The following is a 22,774-nucleotide window of genomic DNA, read 5'->3' on the forward strand; positions in this document are numbered from 1 at the left end:
GCCAAGAATATCTAGCAAAGTTATCCTTCAGATATGAAGGAGAAATAAAGCCTTTCTCAAAAAAAAAAAAAAAAAAAAAAGCTGAAGGAGTTCATCACCACTAGATCTGCCTTACAAGAAATGTTGAAAGGAGCCCTCCTACCGGAAACAAAAAGGCAAAGGTTTACAAAGCTTTGAACAAGGTGGTAAATAGGCAGACAGAATCAGAAAACTGCAACTCTATATCAGAATAGGTTAGTAAACACTTAATTATAACATAAATGCTAAAGGGAAAGAAAGCACCAAAATAACTATCACCACTTCAATTTGGTAACAAATTCACAATACAATAAAGTTAATTTGTGACAACTAGAACATAGAAGGGGAAGAGGAAAAGGGCGGAACTTGCATAGACTAATGGAGATAAGATACTATCAGAAAAAAGACCATCTCATCTATGAGATCTTTCATACAAACCTCATGGTAACCACAAAACAAAAAATCAGAGGAGAGTCACAAAACATAAATAAAGAGAAAATTGAGAAACACATCACAGAAAACCACCAAACTGAAATGGCAGACAGAAATACAAGGAAAAAGAAATAACAGAAATATGGAACAACCAGAAAACAAAAGATAAAATGGCAGGATTAAGCGCTCATATATCAATAGGACTTTGAACAATGTAAGGACAGTTGGGAACAGGCATCACTGCGGTGACTGACGCTCAGGATCTCCAAGTTCCTTAGCAGGTCGTGCACGGCGCAGCTCTAGGAGATGACGTTCCTGTTGAAGTCTATAGGAATGCCACTCCCTGCAGAAGTGCAGCGTCATTTGCAACTACTGTGCCAGGGCAATGGCAAGGGCAAATGCCAGACTAGAAGATCCACCTCTGGGCGACGACTTGCCAAGTGGATGGCCATTCTGCAGCTGAATGTTGGCCTCTGGGATCTAGAGATCTTACTTGCCAGGCTATTGCTCATTACGATATGCTACACCCTAGCATTGGTTCCTTTTACTTAGGAGCTTTGGGGACCACTATAAACCTGAGCAACGTAGGAAGGCAAAACTGGACAACTGGGACATTTTACATGGATCAAGCTAAAAAAATAATTGATTAAATTAATTAAATAGAAATGGTAGCAAATAAAATGGCCAGAAAGGTGGTGGAAGGTCCAAAAAACATGGCAAGTTCAGGTGTGGTTCAGAAAAGCATTAATATTAGGAGGGTGGGATACGGCAACAAGAGTTTTAAGGCAATAACGGAGATGCAGGCAGAGCAGGATGGTCATTCTGGGAGATTAGCTGAGAAGCACCAGCAGACCAGCTAGTGAAGCTTCCAGGAAGCTTCCTTCCTCCTACCTCAGAGGGAGGAACTAGCAAGAACTGGATAGGGATCAGAACCATCACCAAGTACCTCTGCTTCATAGCAGAGCCCAACTTCTTCAGGGAAATTGAAATGCTAGGTAGAGATATTGGAAAATGAACCACGACAAGATCCCAATAGTGTGGATTAGGTCAACAGTGGGAGAAAGGAGTCCTGTGTAATGGAGCTTGGGCTGGCTTCCTGGGCTTGTTCCTCATAGAGAGGGTTAGATGCTGGGGATAAAGTTGTGGAGATAATTTCTGAGTTAAGCCCAGTTCTAAGAGTGGAAACCATCAGTAGATCCAGTAGCCAGGATCTAGGAAAGGTAAAGTCCAGGGAAATGAGATAGAGAACGATACCAGTCATCGTTTGGGTAAATCTGCAAATGATGGGCTCAAGAATAGGCCTCAAGAGGAAGGAAAACATAATTCTGGAAGGAGACACAAGTATAAAGGGGAAGTGGAAAATGTCCATGAGAAGAATACTTGCCCTGTGAGTATCCAGGGTCCTGGAGGACTGAGTAATAAGGGGAATCACAAGGAACCCAAAAGAGGAATCTGACAAGACTGATCCCAGCAATTTTAGCTGGAGGATAGGAGAGAGAGAGAGAAATGGAGGACAGACATCAAAGAGACCAAAAAGTCCTCTTAGACTCTCAAAATCTCCCTCTCCTGAATCCATATTTGTTTGGGCACGATTCAATATGGCGTTTTGAAATATTGTGAAGCCTTGATTTGTTGATGTTCCTCTCTTTTCAAAGTAATCCCTTTCTAAAGTATGTATTACTGCTACTTGAAAGGGGTATATCCAGCCATTGAGTGCAATGCATTTCCCAGGTTTCTGATTAGGTGTTCTGGTCAAGCAAAGTATGACAGTAGATGCTGTGGCCCACCGGGGTCCTGAAACATGATGTCTACTTGACCCATTTGCCTGGGCTTGGGCCTTAATTCCCAGTTCCTGTGCCTTTCACCTCATCTGCTCCCAAGGCCCCTGTCCTGCGCTGAACCTAGCCTGCTTGGCTGTGTTCCCAGTGCCTCTGTCAGCTCTCATCATTCCTCTGGGTGTCAAAGCTCACTGCCTATTTCCTGCCTTCCCCCAGCCCTCAGGGGGTTAATGTCATGAACGTACATATATTCCTCTAGCTGAACCCCCATGGTTGCCTGATGTATGGAATCTCTAGCTGTCATACACCACTCCCTGGACTGGACATCCAAGTTTTGATTCTTAGTAGAGTGAAGCCTAAGCTTGCCATGCATCTGGGATATTGTGCCTTATATGGTGCATCTATATTTGGTGGAATGGCCTCTACAGCTGGGCCAGTGCTCCTACCCAAGCGAGAACGTGTACTAGAGGAAATGGAGCGTCATCAATACCAGCTCACCTCCACCTCTACTGTCTTGCCACCGTGTGCCAGCATGCTTTGTTCTGGATCTCACTCAACTTATGATAGCACAAGGGTTACACTTAAATAAATGGCTTTCTTTAAAACAATCGAGAAGTCTAGATTGTTTCCAATTTCATAGTCACTTCTGAGGATAAAAAATATCCTCAGAATAATAAACACATGCAATTGATAGAGCTTGAGTATTTTTCCTGATGGGTGGCACTCAATGTCAATTCAGCCCAGTGCATTGGCTAGAGACCACCACCAAGTGGGGAAAAAGCTGTCTACCTTGGAGGTGCAGAAAAGTAAAATGGAGAGAGGATAAAATGATGTTTATTGCTGATATTAGAGATGTTTGGAATCCCATAAGGACAAATTATTCTAATAGAAATAGGAAAGAAGGTGGGTCTCTTGAAGACACAAAATCACTCGGGTAAAACTATTTTGGTACCATTTCAGAATGAATATGTGAATACATTTTCAGGTAGATAGTCATGTACTTTGTTAGGATATTATATCATTGAATTTTACACTCCCTATTTTTAGGCAAATGTGCAAATAACAAGTTAAAAATTTGCAATAGTTCTTTACTGAAGGAAATTATGTCAAATATATGTCAGAGAATCAAAACAACTTAGACTCAATCTCCTACTTTCCATTGCTTCCACACATGAATATTAATGTTCACAGTGATGAACCTAAAGCAGCAGTTCTCAAGTAGTGCACATAAGAGCCACATTTTTAAACATGGGAATGTGTTTTAAAATTCAAATTCCTGCTCTTTAATCCCAGTGACTCAGATTCACTGGTCTGGATTGGGGCCCAGAAATCTGCATTTTTAACAAGCACACTAAGTGATTCTAATACATGTGGTCTCTTAACAGGCTTAGAGAGATGATTTAAGGCAATGTAAGGTGCCACAGTTCCTTCTGAATCATTAAAGAACAATGAAATTATGTGTATTCAAATGTATTTTAATACTTGGAAAGCTAGTAACCCCATGTGAGTCACGTGTAATAGCTCTCTGCAATCAGCGTACTTGATAATACAAAACAACTCACTGCCTGAGCCCGTTGGGTAACAGGTAACTCGCCCCTGAGTGTCAGAAACAGGGTTCTAGGTTCAACATTCCCCCTGGGGAACAGAGGCGTAGGAAGACTTGCTACTTGCCTAATCTCTACCTGCCAACTAACCAGACCACATTTCAGAACGTGTGTGTTCTGATTTCTCCCTACAGTCTGCCTCTCCCCACAGCTGAGCCACGGCCCTCATCTGCAGGTTCAGCTCCGTGGTCTCCCCAGTGAAGCTACACTACCCTCAAAGGAGTCTGCCAAGCACTGCCAGCCAGAGAACTGAGTTCTCCTGACTTCTTTAAATATCTCCCCAAGGCTTGGATAACAAAACTGAATTCTCTCCAAAGCAAATTAACCAATGCAGAGAGTACCAGCTCCTGCCTTTAGCCTCGTTTTATCACACCTTCTTCACACATACATATAGAGGTCTCCTCCAGTCTTCTTCCTCAGCTATGTAGAGCAGTGATTCTCAACCTTGGCTGCCATTAGAATCATTACAGAAGCTCTTAAAAATTCCAATGCCTACCCACCAGCATCTACAAAACTTAACTCAAAATGAATCAAAGACCTAAATGTAAGAACAAAAATGATAAAACTCTAAGAAGAAAACATAGGAGTAAATTGCCATGACCTTGGATTTGGCAATGGATTCTTAGATATGACACCAAAGCAAAAGCAATGAAAGAAAAAATAGATGAATTTGACTTCATCAAAATTAAAAATTTTTGTGCATCAAAGGACACTATCAAGAAAATGAAAAGACCACCTACAGAATGGGAGAAGATATTTGTAAATCATATCTCTGATATGATAGTATCCAGAATATATAAAGAACTCTTAAAACTCAATAACAACAACAAAAAGACAAGCCACCCAATTAAGAAATGGGCATAGGACTTGAATCGACATTTCCCCAAAGAAGATATACAATGGCCAACCAGAACATGAAAAGACGTTCGCCAACATTAATCATTAGGAAAACGCAAATCATAAGCACAAGGAGAAACCAATTCATAGCCATTAGGATGCTGTAATTAAAAAAGGGATGGAAATAACAACTTTGGATAAGGATAGCTGGTAGGATTGTAATATGGTACAGCTGCTATAGAAAACAGTTTGGCAGATCCTCAAAAAGTTAAAGTTAGCATATGATCCAGCAATTCCACTCCTAGGTATATAACCAAAAGATTTGAAAACAGATATTCAAAAAAGAACTTGTACACAAATGTTCACAGCAGCATTATTCACAATAGCCCAAAAGTAGAAACAGCCCAAATGACCATCGACTGATGAATGGATAAATAAAATGTGGTATATCCATACAATGGAGTATCATTCAGCCATAAAAAGGAATGAAGTACTGATACATGCTACAACATGGATGAACCTCAAAAACACTATGCTATGTTTATGTGAAAGACAACAGACACAAAAGTTCACATATTGTATATGTTTCCATTTATATGAAATATCCAAAATAGGTAAATCCATAGAGACTGAAAGCAGATTAGTGGTTGCCAGGAGCTGGAGAAGTGGCGTGGGGAAAATGGCGAGTGACTGCTTAATGGGTATGGGTTTCCTTTTAGGATGATAAAAGTATTTTGGAACTAAACAAAGGTAATGGTCGCACAACATTATGAATGTACTAAATACTACTGCATTGTTGACTTTAAAATGGTGAATTTTACCTCAATAAAGAAAAATCCCAATCCTATACCCCAGACCTATTAAATCTGGATTTCTGGGATGGGACCTAGGCATCAGTAGTATATTGTGAAGCTCTCCAGGTGATTTCAATATGCAGGCTAAGTTAAGGGTCACTGACTTAAAGAGTCAATGGCTAATATATGTCTCACCCTTCCCACAGTCCCAGTGGGATTTATAATTGGTAGTCTAGAAGTCTCCAGGCACCATCTTTTTTGAGCACACTAAGGGCCTCTTGTCTTGGCTACCTTGGCTCTCCGGTGTTTGCCAATCTGCCTTCAAGGGGCTGATGTCCAGGAGGACTCTTGCCTGTCATCCCCAGTTAGCTGTAGCCTGCTTGTTCTATTAGATGGCCTTTTCCATCAAATCCTGAAGTGGAGCACAGGCTTGGATGAGTATGGTTCTGATATGTTTTTCAATGTTCTGGAAGGAATTCTTACAATGACCAGGCTTTGCAGTCGCTTCTCACACTGTCTCCATCATTTGCCATTTAAGCGACTGCACAGAGTCTAAACCCTTTCCTTTCAGGAATCTCAAACTTACGAGTGGTGAGGAAAAGCAAAGGTCTAGCTTAAAATACCAGGTACTCCCCTGCAGCTAGGGTGTGGGCATGTCAGTTGACTTGGCCAATAAGAGGAGCCCATTCCAGACTTTGAAAAGGGGTGCAGAGAAGCAACAGCAGCAGGGAAGCCCCCTGGGGGCAGTTGCTGGGGTCTCAGTGGCCGTTGTCCAGTGCAGGGGGGTCAGCGGTCTGAGCTGTGGGATCTTGTGCTCAGCTGCATGAGCAGCACCGGTGTCCAACCAGTTCAGCACATGGTTTAGAGCTTATTTCTGCCTGCATAGTCTCTGATATTTTAATATGTTCAATTAATTCTTAAATAAGTCAGAGGTGATGTCTTGAGTTAGTAGCATTATATCCTTTTCCTTTGCATTCAGATATTCCTCTGTTCATCTCCCTCACATCCCTCCCCTTACTTGCTTTGGCATAGACTGAGTGGACTTGATCTTGGTGCTGCATGGTGTAGAGAAATACCTTCACATCCTCTCTTTTATCTTAGTTCCTGCCAGCGACTTGTCCCCTTAGGCATGGCCCCACCTTGCTCTCAGCAGGTCTTATAGCCATGACAGCTGAACGCTCCACGCTTGCTGGGGGCAACTGTGGGATAGGAATGCTACTCTTAGTTGAATGCTAGAGCTTTGGAGTTCTCTGTGGAAACAGTGTCACTGGTTATACATCTAGATCAACCCATTCCTCCACTCAGTTCTGTAACCATTCATTCATTCAACAGACATTTTTGAGTGCCTAGTATGTGCCATACACTGTTTTAGGCCCTTGGAGAAAACAATGAACAAGACAAGGTCCCAGCTTGCAAGCTGCTTAGATTTTAAGGAAGAAAGACAAACAAGCAAATTAATTTCAAATGGTGGTGAGAACTATGAAGACGATCAAAGAGGATTAAGGGTAGACCATGTGACAGCATGAGAGGGTGGGATGGGCAGTGTGGCACAACGATTACAATGGTCAGGGGATAACATTTGAGCTCAGACCTGAGTCATGAAAAAACCAGGCAAGTGAACATCTAGGAGAAAAGCATTTTGGACTGGGACAAACTAAAAAGGACCACATATTCTTTGCTTCTCTTCTTATCAAGAGGTGGGATCTATGAATCTAGCTGAATCCTCTGAGTCTAGCTGGGCTCCATAATTGCCTTGACCAATAGAAAGTGGCAGGATTGACGCTGAGCCAGTTTCTGGGCCATAAGAGACTGGCAGCTTCCACTTCCTGTCTCTTGGGATTCTTGTTCTGGGAGCCCTGAGCCACTGGGTAAAAAGTCTGACTCCTGGGGGCTGGCCCGGTGGCATAGTGGTTAAGTGTGCGTGCTCTGCTGCGGCGGCCCGGGATTCAGATCCAGGTGCGCGCCGACTCACTCTTAAGCCACGCTATGGCGGTGTCCCATATAAAGTGGAGGAAGATGGGCACGGATGTTAGCCCAGGGCCAGTCTTCCTCAGCAAAAAGAGGAGGATTGGTGACAGATGTTAGCTCAGGGCTGATCTTCCTCACAAAAAAAGAGAGTCTGACTCCTGACTCCAACTAAGCAGAAAGACCCTAGAGTGCCTGGAGAGGGAGAAGGGCATGGCCTTCTAGAACCTTCCAGAGCCTCCCAGACATCCCTGTCCAGAGATTGACGTGTGAATTAAGTTATCTTAGACCCTCCACACCAGACCAGCCACCAGCTGAATACCAGCACGTGACCCACATTGACACCACGTGGAATAGAATTGCCCAGTTGAGCCCTGCCCAAATCCCTGACCCACAAAACCGTGATAAATAATAAAATGGTTGTTGTTTCAAATCACTACATTGAGATCTGCTATGGAACAACAGGTAACTGGGACACAGTCCAAGGGAACAACTGACGCAAAAGTCCTGAGGCAGGAACAACATTTGGAGTGTTCAAGGGACCAAAATAAGGCCCATGTGGCTGAAGCTAGTGAAAGGACAGAGATGAGCAGGAGATGAGTTGAGAGAGTTGAACAGGGACAGATGGTGTGGCACCTGGTTGGCCGTGCCGTGGTTGGCCACTGAAGGGATTTTAGTGGATGAGTGCTACTGATACCCAACCAAGTGGGCTCGCCTCCTGGTGAGTTAAATAAGACTATACCAGTGGAAGTTGTCTCACAAAGTAAAGCGTATTTGCAAATAGGAAGCCATGAAGAATCATTTCTAAAGTCATGGCGTCCCCGAACAAAGGGAAGGAGGAACTTTTATTTCGGTTAGGGAATGAACATTCAAAAGGGAGAGGTGGGTATTTGCTTGCGCAGGCTCAGTTGGAGAACATGCTTCCGCATACACTGCAGATTACGGTAATAAGGCTTAATCTCCTCCTGAAGAGATCTTCGCATTAAAAATAATGCAAGGTCAGGGCCGGCCGGGTGGCTCAAGCTGTTAAGTGCGTGCACTCCGCTGCGGTGGCCTGGGGTTCACTGGTTCAGATCCTGGGCGTGCACTGACGCACCACTTGTTAAGCCATGCTGTGGGGGGCAGTGTCAAGATGGCAGCGTAGGCAGACTCGGAACTCACCTCCTCCCATGGACACAGCCAATTTACAACTACTCGTGGAAAAATTACCCCTGAGACAGAACTGAAAACTGGATAAGAGGAACTCCTGCAACAATGGACAATCCTGTCAGGGGAAGAGGGAGAATCTCCCTCTGCCCTTTCCCTTAAAGTTCTTCTGGCTGGCCAAATAATCAACAAGACAGGTTAGCAGGAGAAAATAATACCAAGTTTAATAACATGTATACATGGGAGAAAGCAGGGACACTGCGTTTCTCAACACAATAGCAGAAATTCTCGTCTTAAATACCATGTTCAGCCAATGACAAAGGAAGATTTTGGGGGTCGGGGGAGTCAGTTACAGGAGATTACCACTAAAGCACAGTAAACAAGAGTAAGGTTTATTATGTAGCTCAAGGCCTCACCTTCCACATTGATAAGTCACTAGAAATGAGCTCATCCCCCTCTCTTCTCCAAACAGAGAGGGAGATACCTTTACAAATGGAGATTTCCCTTATAAATGTAAATGATTGTCTGGCAACTCCTTGCAGGGTCATCCAGAGAATGTGGCCAGAGAGACAGAACTTCTGATAAGAGGGGCTTGTGGGTGCCTTTCCTATTGTAACATTTACCCTACGTTATCTTTATAGCAGTCATGATAAATCTGTTCTAGGAAGGAGCCACCATGTCAAATTCTTTAGGCAGTTAGTGGGGGAGGTCAAATGTCCCTAGAGAAAACAACCACGGTAAAGAGATAGATTTCAGGGTGGCCAAATCTTGATCTCCCACAATCCTAACTGAGGTGGAAGAGGCAGAGACTCCCTTCTGGAGAGGAAAAACGCCGCCTTCACAAGCTGCCAGCTTCACGGCCGCCGGGAGCAGCCCACAGGTACGCAGCCTCCCTGGAGGCACGAGGCCCTGAGCCAGGGAGCACCCCCGCTGTGGGCATTTTGTGGACCCAGCAAAATTGAGACCAGCGGCATAATATCTGTCTTTGCCTGCTACTAAAACATTGGGGAGTACCCCCAGAAAACCCGGTTCACAAAGAAACTAAAACTGGCTCTTAAAGGGCCCGCGCGCAAACTCACCCATTTCAGAAAGCATCCTAAAATCACCAGAAAGAAAGGTGCACAGTACTTTGGTGACAAGAGACTCATGTAATAGGCCCTGAGTGCATCTCGGTGAGGGGTGAGACCTCCCCAGGGACTGGGACATTGGCGGCGGCCATTGTTGTGGCCTGGTGTGAGCGTGCTGACACAGACGACATTGGAGTTCTCCCTGAGGCCTGCTAGCCCAGGGTCTGCCCCACCCAGTAGAGCACCGATTTAATCCAGCTCAGCCAGGGCAGGCAGCCCACCCTAAAGACTGGATCCACCCAACAACAAGCCCTCAGGCAACTTGTGGGCCTGCATAGATTGGTGACTGAATTCTCTGCAGCCTGGCAACAGAGCCGACTTGAGCGGGGCAGGGTGTGCACAAGGAGCGGGTGGAGAGTGTGGGGCGGTGATGGAGTGTGTGGGGCTCCCGCCGTGGAGAGACTGGGTCCGCTTGGGGAGGTCGGGGCGCTCACACGGGGCAGGACTGTGTTGACTGTGTGTGTGGACCTGTGGGCAGCAGGGCTTGTCAGCTGCAGAAGACTTGTGCTTCTCAAAGACCCACATAGGAGGTTTGCCCCACCTTCCAAAGCCTGAAACAATTGGGTGCTCCTGTGCCTGAGGCCAGCCCCACCCAGCTGCAATCCTCAGAGAGCAGACAAGAGACCTAATAGGCTAGAGGCTTACAGCAATTGTAAGGCCCTGAGCCTAACAACCTACCACGCTGGGGGCCTACTCACTTAAAAGAAATACTGCAACACAAATGTGGTATTAGAACTTGCAGCCAACTCTGCTGGGGCTCCCCACACCTGATAAAGAGACTGAAGGGCCCACAACAACTACAAGCAGCTGAGCATTACAACAGCTGGCCAGGAGCATAACTCAGCCTCCCTGGGCGCCTACAGGGAGAGCAAACAGGCCACAACAGAAGGACACACGTAGCCGACATAGGGGTCAACCCTGGAACATTGAGAAATGAGGGAAGCACACTGGAAGCCTCCTAAGGCATCACTTACATAAGGTCACCTATCCAAGAGCAGGAGACGTAGCTGACCTACCTAATACGTAGACACAAGCACAGGGAAAGAGGCAAAATGAGGAGGCAAAAGAATACATTCCAAGTAAGGGAACAGGACAAAACCCCAGAAAAGGAACTAAGTGAAACAGAAAAGAGCAACCTACCCGACAGAGAGTTCAAACTAAGAGTGTTAAGGATGCTCACTGATCTGGGGAGAAGAATAGATGAACTCAGTGAGAATGTCAACAAAGAAATGGAAGATATAAAAAAGAACCTATGAGAAATGAAGAATACAATACTGGAAATGAAAAATTCATTAGAGGGACTCAAAAGCAGAGTAGAGGATACAGAAGAATGGATCTGTGAGCTGGACGAAAGACTAGAAGAAATTACCCAAGGTGAACAGGTAAAAGAGAAAAGAATTAAAAAGAGTGAGGACAGTCTAAGGGACCTCTGGGACAACATCAAGCACACTAACATCCGTGTTATAGGTGTCCCAGAAGGAGAAGAGCGAGACAAGGGGGCAGAGAATCTATTTCAAGAAATAATAGATGAAAACTTCCCTAACCTAAGGAAGGAAACAGACATCCAGGTACAGGAAGCACAGAGAGCCTCAAACAAGATAAACCCAAAGAGGCCCACACCAAGACACATCATAATCAAAATGTCCAGAATTAAAGATAAAGAGAGAATCCTAAAAGCCGCAAGAGAAAGTCAAGTTACATACAAAGGAAACCCCATAAGGCTATCAGCTGACTTCTCAGCAGAAACCTTACAGGCTAGAAGAGAATGGCACGATATATTTAAAGTGCTAAAAGGAAAAAACTTACAGCCAAGAATACGCTACCCAGCAAGGTTATCATTCAAAATGGAAGGAGAGATCAAAAATTTCCCAGACAAGCAAAAATTAAAGGAGTTTGTCACCAAGAAACCAGTGCTACAAGAAATGTTAAAGGGACTGATTTAAGGGGAAAAGAGAAGACCACAAATAGGAAAAATTATCTATTTCCGTGATTAGAACGCAATGGATACAAATGCACAAAAAGAGGTTAGATATGATATCAAAAACATAAAAGGAGGGAGGAGGGGAGTTAAGAGTACAGCTTTCAGACAGAGGTCACACTAAAGTGACCATCAATTCTGTATAGAAGAAGAAAGGAACAGAGAAGGACTACTAAAACACTGAGAAAAAAAAAAAGTTAAAAAATGGCAGTAAGTACATACTTATCAATAGCTACTTTAAATGTCAATGGACTAAATGCTCCAATTAAAAGGCATAGAGTGGCTGACTGGATAAAAAAACAAGACCCATATATATGCTGCATACAAGAGACACACTTCAGACCTAAAGACACTCACAAACTGAAAGTGAAGGGATGGAAAAAGATACTCCACGCAAATGGCAATGAAAAGAAAGCTGGGGTAGCAGTACTCATATCAGACATAATAGACTTTAAAACAAAAACTGTAAAAAGAGACAAAGAAGGGCATTACATAATGATCAAGGGAACTATCCAGCAAGAGGATATAACACTTGTAAATATCTACGCACCCAATGTAGGTGCACCTAAATATATAAAGCAATTATTAACAGACATAAAAACAGAAATAGACAGTAACACAATAATAGTAGGGGACTTTAACACTCCACTTACACCAACGGATAGATCATCCAAACAGAAGATCAATAAGGAAACATTGGCCTTAAATGACACACTAGAACAGATGGACCTAGTAGATATATACAGAGCATTCCATCCAAAAACAGAAGAATATACGTTCTTTTCAAATGCACATGGAACATTCTCCAGGATTGATCACATAGTAGGCCACAAAACAAGTCTCCATAAATTTAAGAAGATTGAAATACTACCAAGCATCTTTTCTGACCACAACGGTATGAAACTAGAAATCAACTATAGGAAGAAAATCAGAAAAGCCACAAATACGTGGAGATTAAACAAAATGCTACTGAACAACGACTGGGTTAACAAAGAAATCAAAGAAGAAATCAAAAAATACCTGGAGACAAATGAAAATGAATATACGACATGCCAGAATTTATGGGATACAGCAAAAGCAGTTCTAAGAGGGAAGTTTATAGCGATACAGGCCTATCTCAACAAACAAGAAAAATCTCAAATAAACAATCTAACAATGCACCTAAAGGAAATGGAAAAAGAAAAACAAACCAAGCCCAAAATCAGTAGAAGAAGGGAAATAATAAAAATCAGAGCAGAAATAAATGAAATAGAGACCAAAAAAACAATAGAAAAAATTAATAAAACCAAGAGCTGGTTCTTTGAAAAGATCAACAAAATTGACAAACCTTTAGCGAGACTCACCAAGAAAAAAAGAGAGAAGGCACAAATAAGTAAAATCAGAAATGAAAGAGGAGAGGTTACAACACACACCTCAGAAATACAAAAGATTATAAGAGAATACTATGAAAAGCTATATGCCAACCAATTCGACAATCTGGAAGAAATGGATAAATTCTTAGAATCATACAACCTTCCAAAACTGGATCAAGAAGAAGTAGAGAATTTGAATAGACCAATCACCAGTAAGGAGATCGAAACAGTAATCACAAACCTCCCCAAAAATAAAAGTCCAGGACCAGATGGCTTCCCTGGTGAATTCTACCAAACATTCAAAGAAGACTTAATACCTATCCTTCTCAAACTCTTCCAAAAAATTGAGGAGTGGGGGAAGCTCCCTAACTCATTCTACGAAGCTGACATTACCCTGATAGCAAAACCAGACAAGGACAACACAAAAAAAGAAAATTACAGGCCAATATCACTGATGAACATCGATGCAAAAATCCTCAACAAAATACTAGCAAATCCCATACAACAATACGTTAAAAAGATTATACATCATGATCAAGTGGAATTTATTCCAGGGATGCAGGGATGGTTTAACATTCGCAAATCAATCAACGTGATACACCACGTTAATAAAATGAAGAATAAAAATCACACGATCATCTCAATAGATGCAGAGAAAGCATTTGACAAGATCCAGCATCCATTTATGATAAAAACTCTGAATAAAATGGGTATAGAAGGAAAGTACCTCAACATAATAAAGACCATATATGAGAAACCCACAGCTAATATCATCCTCAATGGTGAAAAACTGAAAGCTATCCCTCTAAGAACAGGAACCAGACAAGGATGCCCACTGTCACCACTCCTATTTAACATAGTACTGGAAGTCCTAGCCAGAGCAATCAGGCAAGAGAAAGAAATAAAAGGGATCCAAATTGGAAAGGAAGAAGTGAAACTGTCACTATTTGCAGATGACATGATTTTGTATATAGAAAACCCTAAAGAATCCACCAGAAAACTTTTAGAAGTAATAAACGAATATGGTAAATTTGCAGGATACAAAATCTACGTACAAAAATCAGTTGCATTTCTGTACACTAACAACGAAGTAGCAGAAAGAGAAATTAAGAATACCATCCCATTTACAACTGCAACAAAAAGAATAAAATACCTAGGAATCAACGTAACCAAAGAGGTGAAAGATCTGTACACCGAAAACTATAAAACATTTCTGAAAGAAATCGAAGAAGACACAAAGAAATGGAAAGATATTCTGTGCTCTTGGATTGGAAAAATTAACATAGTTAAGATGTCCATACTTCCTAAAGCCATCTATAGATTCAATGCAATCCCTATCAAAGTTCCAACAACATTTTTCACAGAAATAGAACAAAGAATCCTAAAATTTATATGGAACAACCAAAGACCCCGAATAGCTAAAGGAATCCTGAGAAAAAAGAACAAAGCTGGAGGTATCACACTCTCTGATTTCAAAATATACTACAAAGCTATAGTAACCAAAACAGCATGGTACTGGCACAAAAACAGACACACAGATCAATGGAATAGAATCGAAAGCCCAGAAATAAACCCACACATCTATGGACAGCTAATCTTTGACAAAGGAGCCAAGAACATACAATGGGGAAAAGAAAGTCTCTTCAACAAATGGTGTTGGGAAAACTGGATAGCCATATGCAAAAAAATGAAAGTAGACCCTTACCTTACACCATCCACAAAAATTAACTCCAAATGGATTAAAGACTTGAATGTAAGACCTGAAACTGTGAAAATTCTAGAAGAAAACACAGGCAGTACGCTCTTCGACATCAGTCTTAGCAGCATCTTTTCAAACACCACGTCTGACCGGGCAAGAGAAACAATAGAAAAAATAAACAAATGGGACTACATCAAACTAAAAAGCTTCTGCACAGCAAAGGAAACCATCAACAAAACGGAAAGACAACCTAACAATTGGGAGAAGATATTTGCAAACCATACTTCTGATAAGGGCTTAATCTCCAAAATATATAAAGAACTCATGCATCTCACCAACAAAAAAACTACCAACCCAATTAAAAAATGGGCAAAAGACCTGAACAGACATTTCTCCAAAGAAGATATACAGATGGCCAACAGACACATGAAAAGATGTTCAAAATCACTAACTATCAGGGAAATGCAAATCAAAACTACAATGAGATATCACCTCACACCCGTCAGAATGGCTATAATTAACAAGACAGGAAACAACATGTGTTGGAGAGGATGTGGAGAGAAGGGAACTCTCATACACTGCTGGTGGGAGTGCAAACTGGTGCAGCCATTATGGAAAACAGTATGGAGATTCCTCAAAAAATCAAGGATAGAACTACCATATGATCCAGCTATTCCACTGTTGGGTATTTATCCAAAGAACTTGAAAACACCAATTTGTAAAGGTACATGCATCCCTGTGTTCATTGCAGCGTTATTCACAATAGCCAAGACTTGGAAGCAACCTAAGTGCCCATCAAGGGACGAATGGATAAAGAAGCTGTGGTATATATACACAATGGAATACTACTCAGCCATAAGAAACGATGAAATCCAGCCATTTGTGACAACATGGATGGACATTGAGGGTATAATGCAAAGTGAAATAAGTCAGAGGGAGAAGGTCAAATACCGTATGATTTCCTTCATTAAGTAGTAGATAATAACAACAATAAACAAACACATAGGGACAGAGATTGGATTGGTGGTTACCAGAGGGGAAGGGGGGAGGGAGGAGGGTGAAAGGGATAATTCGGTACATGTGTGTGGTGATGGGTTGTAATTAGTATTTTGGTGGTGAACATGATGTAATCTATGCAGAAATAGAAGTACAATGAAATTTTTACAATGTTATAAACCAATGTTACTGCAATAAACAAAAAATTAAAAAAAAAAAAAAAAAAGCCATGCTCTGGCGGCGTCTCATATAAAGTAGAGGAAGATGGTCACGGATGTTAGTCCAGGGCCAGTCTTCCTCAGCAAAAAAAGAGGAGGATTGGCATCGGATGTTAGCTCAGGGCTGGTCCTCCTTACAAAAAAATAAATAAATAAATAACGCAAGGTCATGGGTGTAGCTCCTGTAGGGAAGCTTGGTTAGCTTCAAGGTGCTTGCTGGTTGTGTCTCCTTAACATAAAGAAACAACTTGGAAAAACAGTTAAATGCTTCCAAACCCACCCTTGAGTTCCTCGGGGCACTAGTCAGTGACACCACCGTCTGGATTATGAAAGGTCTTCCTGGCTGCCGTGTGGCAAATAGACTGTAGTGGGGCAAGAGTGGACAGAGAGCAACCAATTGCAAGGCTGTTGCAATTGGTGATTTTTCTGGTTGAGAATTTGGCCCAATATGTAGCAACTTACCTTGCATCACTGTCGTCGACTTTCTGACCTTTGTTCCAGTTCAAGCCACTGGACCTCTGCCTTATTTCTGTAACTTGTCCTTCATTTTGCATCCCGGTTCTATCGACGGTGTCCTTGTCTTGCTCCCCGGTGTCCCATGTTAACAGAGGCAGCAGGAAGGGGAACCTTTTCTCCTTCTGCTGGTTCCTTACATGTAGAAGAAGCCCAATTAGTATACTCCTGGGGAGTGGGTGACTCATTTGAGAGCAATAAACGTGTTGAGCATTCTTGGCTCAGCTCCCCACTGCCCACAGATAGCACAAGGCCTGCTCTACTTTCTTCTCTGTGATGAAATAGCCCTGTTCCCGCAGAAGTGGCCAAGGGTGGCCAAGTGCTGCTGTGACTGGGCTATAAATCTGCCCTATTCTGGGATTCAGTCTTAGGATGCTCCCTCACCTACTGACGTATGCCACATTCTTCAACATCTGCTTTATCAATAAGAAGGGTAATATTTTGCCCTCTGTTGCCTGACTGCTGTCTCTCAATTGGGTTAAAACTCAGATGGAGAAACGGGGCACTATTTAGTGGGACCCTAAATCCCTAACACCTGAGATCCTGTGTCAATAATCTGCCTGGTAGTCAGGACCCTTCTTTGCCCCAGACCTCCTGCTGGTGACCTCCTGGTCACCCAGCTGGATTTTCACATATTTCCTATTCCTAGGCTTTTCCATTGTCATATGACATCCACCTGTCCCAATGCCTGCCCATCATCTCTGGTTGGATTTCCCAAACGGAGTGGCCTGCTTTCCAGCCCATCACAGGTCACTTTACTCTGCAACTGGGCGTGGACTTCCCTCCACTAACATCAGCTGGAAGCACTAACACCTGCTGCTTTAGGTCTGTTCCCACGGGGACTGCAGTAGGTATGTCTTATTCACATGTCTGAGTCCCTTTCAGTGACCAAACCCACAGCCTATTAAGCCATGATCTCCCATCCTTACAACACAGACAAGAGAGGACAATACAGTGTTGTGGGTTCTAGACCACCAGGTCCTAAGTGTGTCCTCCAGCTAGTCTCTTAATCTCTCTGTGCCTCGGTTTCCTCTGAGGGGGATAATCATTATAGCATTTACCTATTTCTGTAAGAACTAAAATAATACCTGTAAAATACTCAGCACTGTGCCCAGTATGTAACAGGAACTTGATAAAGATTAGCCGACACTGGGCAAGCCCTCTCCTCATGCACTTCAGAGTTGGTTTAGAATCTGAGTGGAAAGAAGTGTGGGAGAGCAAGTAGGCCAAGAGCTACGCAAGAAGAACGCGAATTCACACTAAGACTAGAGACGAGTTCATTGAAAGCGTGGGCTGTGGCTTTTCATTTCTTGTGTCTCTGACACACAGCTCGGTGCCTACCTGTTATTCAACAACCATTTATTGGTGCTCAATAAATGGTTGTTGAATAATTCCAATGAGCATACATCATACAATTGGGTGTGACTGGGAAAGTCACCTCACAAAAACTCCAGAATTGGGACATTTGACCAGGTATGTGTGCCTCGAAATCCTCTCTGTCACCTTTTCCCTTCTAAGGCCAGTGAGGGCAGACCCAAGAGTTTTATTCTGAATTTCTGGGTCACTGTGGTCCTACATGTCCAGATCCGGGCTGGGGCCCAGCCGTGTGAAGCCAGCAATCTCCCAGAACGTCAGCCCAAGCTGGGCACTCCTAAGGCAGTGCTGCAGGGTACGCTCTGTTCCTGCGGGGCTGGGGACTAACGAGCAGTAGAAACTGGAGAAATAAAGAATGATACGCCAGGCTTCCTAATTTTGGAAGTTGGTGCCATTTCCAATGAGCAGCAGCGGCAGAGAGAGATAAGGGCGCGTATTTGAATTGCTGCTGTGCTTCACTCTGCAAGTAACTAGAGGTTTTTCTGTAGAAAAATCTCTTTGTAATAGCAGATGGCAATGGTATGGTGAACTCAGAGTGGGTAAATAACGGTCTCTTCTTTTCTTACTGGTTCCTGTTGCACTTGAGCCTTCCTTCCCCCAACAATGCCCACCATTTGTTATCAACAGAAGCAAAAATGTATGAACAGAGGACATTGGGGCGAGAGTCTCAGACTCCGGGTTCTCGGCTCCACGGTCAGCCCATCGCTGGGGGCTCTGAACAAGCCATTCGCCTACCTCTGCCTCCATTTCCTTCCCTGGGAACCCGGGATTCATGATACACTCGCCATTCCCTGTGTCTGGGTGACGCTGTGAGAATGGTGGGCAGAGGCAGGAAGGGGTCTGCCCTGGGGTGCAGCAAGGATAAATTGATACCTCCTATTTTTAAGCACTGCTTAGTCTCTCACCTAGATCATTTCCTCCTGAGTGCTGTGCTGTTATGCCTTTACTACCTCCCGGCACGAGGTCCTGGTCGAGCGCTTGTGTTAAGATGATAAAGTCTCTCTCAGCTGAGAACCTTGCACCCGCAACTTGGCACCAGCTTCCCAGTCTCCACACCGTTCGCTAACGCCTCCCCCAGCTCTTGATCTGAGCATGGGGAGGTTTCTTTTTCGTTTTTTTTGGAGATTTATGGAGGTATAATTGGTATACAAAAAATTTGCAAATAGTTAATGTATACAGTTTGGTGAGTTTGGACATAAGTATACACTCCTGTTAATCAAGGTAATAAACATATCCATCACCTCCAAATGTTTCCTTGAGTCCCTTTGTTGTTGCCGTGTGTTTTGTTTTGTTTTTTGTGGTAAGAACACATAACGTGAGATCTACCCTCTTAACAAATTTTTTCAGTGCACAATACTTTATTGTGAACTACAGGCACTCTGTTGTACAGCTGATTTCTGGAACTTACTCATCTTGTATAACTGTAACTTTATACCCACTGAATAATAACTTCCCATATCCCCATACCCATATCACATCCCCTGGTAACCACCATTCTATTGTCTCTCTCTGTCATGTGACTATTTCAGATGCCTCAAGTAAGTGGAATCATGCAGTATTTGTCCTTGGAGGTGCTGGCCAGGCCCAGGCTCCAGGGTTTCGCTTTCCCTGGAAGAGCTGACAGAACCCTCGGAATTAGAGGGTCCACTCCTCTTCCTTTGGTCAAGGTCAAAAACCAAAGCCATTGGTGGGAACTCTGCAGCCTGAGATGGAAGCTGAGCTTCCCTGCGGCCCTGACAGGCGACTTGACAGACGCTCCTCGGGTGGAATCTGATTAAGTCAGCTCAGGCGGTGCTTGAACTCCTTCGTCAACCATCTTTGTAAAGACTTTTCTTCTTAAATTTACGTCTTAAATTTTAAACACCATTATTTTAACTAAAGAAGTAATATACATTTACAATAAAAAGTTTCAAAAACTTTTTAAATGCAAAAAAGGAAATAGAAATCATTTGAGTTCTGCTACCCAGAGCTCATCACAGTTAACATTTTGGTTTATTCCCTTAAAACTTATTTTAATGATATCAGATACACTTGTTTTTAGGTGGTTAATACAGGAAGATTCACAAGTCCTAGATGGACAGTAATATAAATAGGGGCTTATCATGTAGGAAAACATGTATTTAAGTCCCTAAACTAAGATATAAACAACATTTGTCTCTTGGCAGTAGGATTATGAAGTGGTTTTTACTTTCTTCTTTTTACTTGTCAAGTTTCCAAATCTTCCACAGTGAATACTAATTTAGTAATAAGAAAAAAACCCAAAATTACTTAAGAGGCAGGTATCCTAATTCACAAATGTGTTTCAGAGTGGGCTTTTCTTCTCTTGTTTTTCCACACCCCCAAACCCCTTCTTCTTCCCTCCTCTCACCCTTTTCTGGAAGTGAATCTTTGATGAAGACTTTGGCAGCCTCAACACATCTAGGGCTTGCAGGGAAAGGAGGTTCCTATCGGGAGGGAAAAGGTTCATCGTCTCAACGATGCTTCACCCTAAAGAATCTGAAGGGCTTGATGTCCCTCCAGAAACGCACAGGATGTGAGGGGCTGATGTTGCCTCCACACCCACCCCAGGAGAGAACTAGGAGGATGGCAGAAGGGTCAATAAGCCCACTGTGTGAGAGGGCAGAGAGAGGACACCCAGGAAGAATGAGCATTTAGATGCCTGGGTGGAATAGACCCCGCAGGGGCTAATGGGTGACTAGATGGGACAAGTAAATAAATATTTTATACCTCTGGACTCCAGCACTCTATGATACAATAATAGTTTGGTCACTAAATATGTTAACAATATTAAGAAAAAGAGGAACATGATGACCACCAGGTGGCATGTTAGTTTGTCAAAACTAAAACAAAATAAAAATAAATTATATTGGCAAAAGAATAGACAAACAGAACAATGGAACAGAATAGAGAGCCCAGAAATAGACCCACATAAATATAGTCAAATGATCTTTGACAAAAGAGCAAAGGCAATACAATGGAGCAAAGATAGTCTTTCAACAAATGGTGCTGTAACAACTGGACATCCATAAGCAAAAGATTGAATCTAAACACAGACCTCATACTTTCTACAAAAGTTAACTCAAAATGGATCACAGATGTAAATGTAAAACGCAAAACTATAAAACTCCAAGAAGAGAACATAAGAGAGAATCTCAATGACCTTGCATTTGGCGATGACTTTTTAGATGTGATTCCAAACGCATGATCATGAAAGAAAAGATTGATAATCTGGGCTTCATTAAAATTAAAATTTTCTGCTCTGCAAAAGACAATGTCAAGAGAATGAAAAGACAAGCCACAGACTGGGAGAAAATATTGCAAAAGACATATCTGGTAAAGGACTGTTATCCAAAATATACAAAAACTCTTAAAACTCAACAATAAGAAAACAAACAACTCGATTAAAAAATGAGCCAAAAACTTAACAGCCACTTAACCATAGAAGATATACAGATGGCAAATAAGCACATGAAAAGATGCTCCACATCTATGTCATCAGGGAAACGCAAATTAAAACAACGACATACTGCTACACAGCTATTAGAATGGCCAAAATGGAACAGTGACAACACCAAATGCAGGCAAGGATGTGGAGGAGCAAGAACTCTCACTGCTTGTGGGAATGCAAAATGGTACAGCCGCTTTGGAAGACAGCTTGGCAGTTTTTTACAAAAACTAAACATACTCTTATCGTATAATCCAGCAATTGTGCTCCTTAATATTTACCCAAAAGAGTTGAAAACTTATGACCACAAAAAAGCTGTACATGAATGTTTATAGCAGCTTTATTCATAATTGTCTAAACTTGGAAGCAACCAAGATGTCCTTCAGTAGATGAATGGATAAATAAACTGTGGTACATCCAGACAGTGGAATATTATTCAGCAATAAAAAGGAATGAGCTATCATGCCATGAAAAAACATGGAGGAAACATAAATGTATATTAAAGTGAAAGAAACCAATCTGAAAAGGCTACATACTGTATGATTCCAACTACATAATATTCTGGAAAAGGCAAAACTATGGAGACAATAAATAGATCAGTAGTTTCCAGGGGTGGGGGAAAGGGAGGGATGAATAGGCAGAGGACAGAGGATTTTTTAGGGCAGTGAAAGTACTCTGTACGATATGGTAATAATAGATACATGTCATTATACATTTCTCCAAACCCATAGAAGGTACGACACCAAGAGTGAACCCTCATGTAAACTGTGGACTCTGGGTGATGATGACATGTCAGTGTAGGTTCACCAACTGTAACAAACGGACCACTCTGGTGGGGATGTTGGTAATGGGGAAGGCTGTGCATGTGTAGGGGCAGGGAGTCTATAGGAAATCCCTGTATCTTCCTCTCAATTTTACTGTGAAGCTAAAAGTGCTTTAAATAAATAAAGTCTTTAAAAATAAAAAATTAGGGGCCGGCCCCGTAGCTTGGCGGTTGGGTGCGCACGCTCCAATACTGGTGGCCCGGGGTTCGTATCCCGGCACGCACCGGGCACCGCTTGTCCGGCCATGCTGAGGCCGCGTCCCACATACAGCAACTAGTAGGATGGGTCTTTGGGGAGAAAAAATGAAAAAAAAAAAAAGGAGGATTGGCAATAGATGTTAGCTCAGGGCTAGTCTTCCTCAAAAAAAAAAAAAATTAATCAAATTAATTAAAATAAAATTAATAATTCCTGTAATATGAGTTTCTTAAATGCAGAAAATCACTACTTGAGTTCGAAAACTATGAAAATGTCTATTATCTTGGTGTATGCAATTCTGCCTAGAAGATATGGAAAAAATGCTTTTTCTTTTCTAATTATCTTAGGACAGAGTTCCAAACCTGTAAAATAAAGCCATATCTAGCTAGAGTATATCAGTATCAGTTATTATTTTAAGTGACCATAACAATAATAACGAAACAAAGCAAAGCATGCTAACCATGCGTGGGAGGCTAGGA

This window comes from Ceratotherium simum, chromosome 12 (assembly GCF_057802395.1).
Source record: "Ceratotherium simum simum isolate JZ-2026a chromosome 12, ASM5780239v1, whole genome shotgun sequence".
NCBI classification, from domain to species: Eukaryota; Metazoa; Chordata; class Mammalia; order Perissodactyla; family Rhinocerotidae; genus Ceratotherium; species Ceratotherium simum.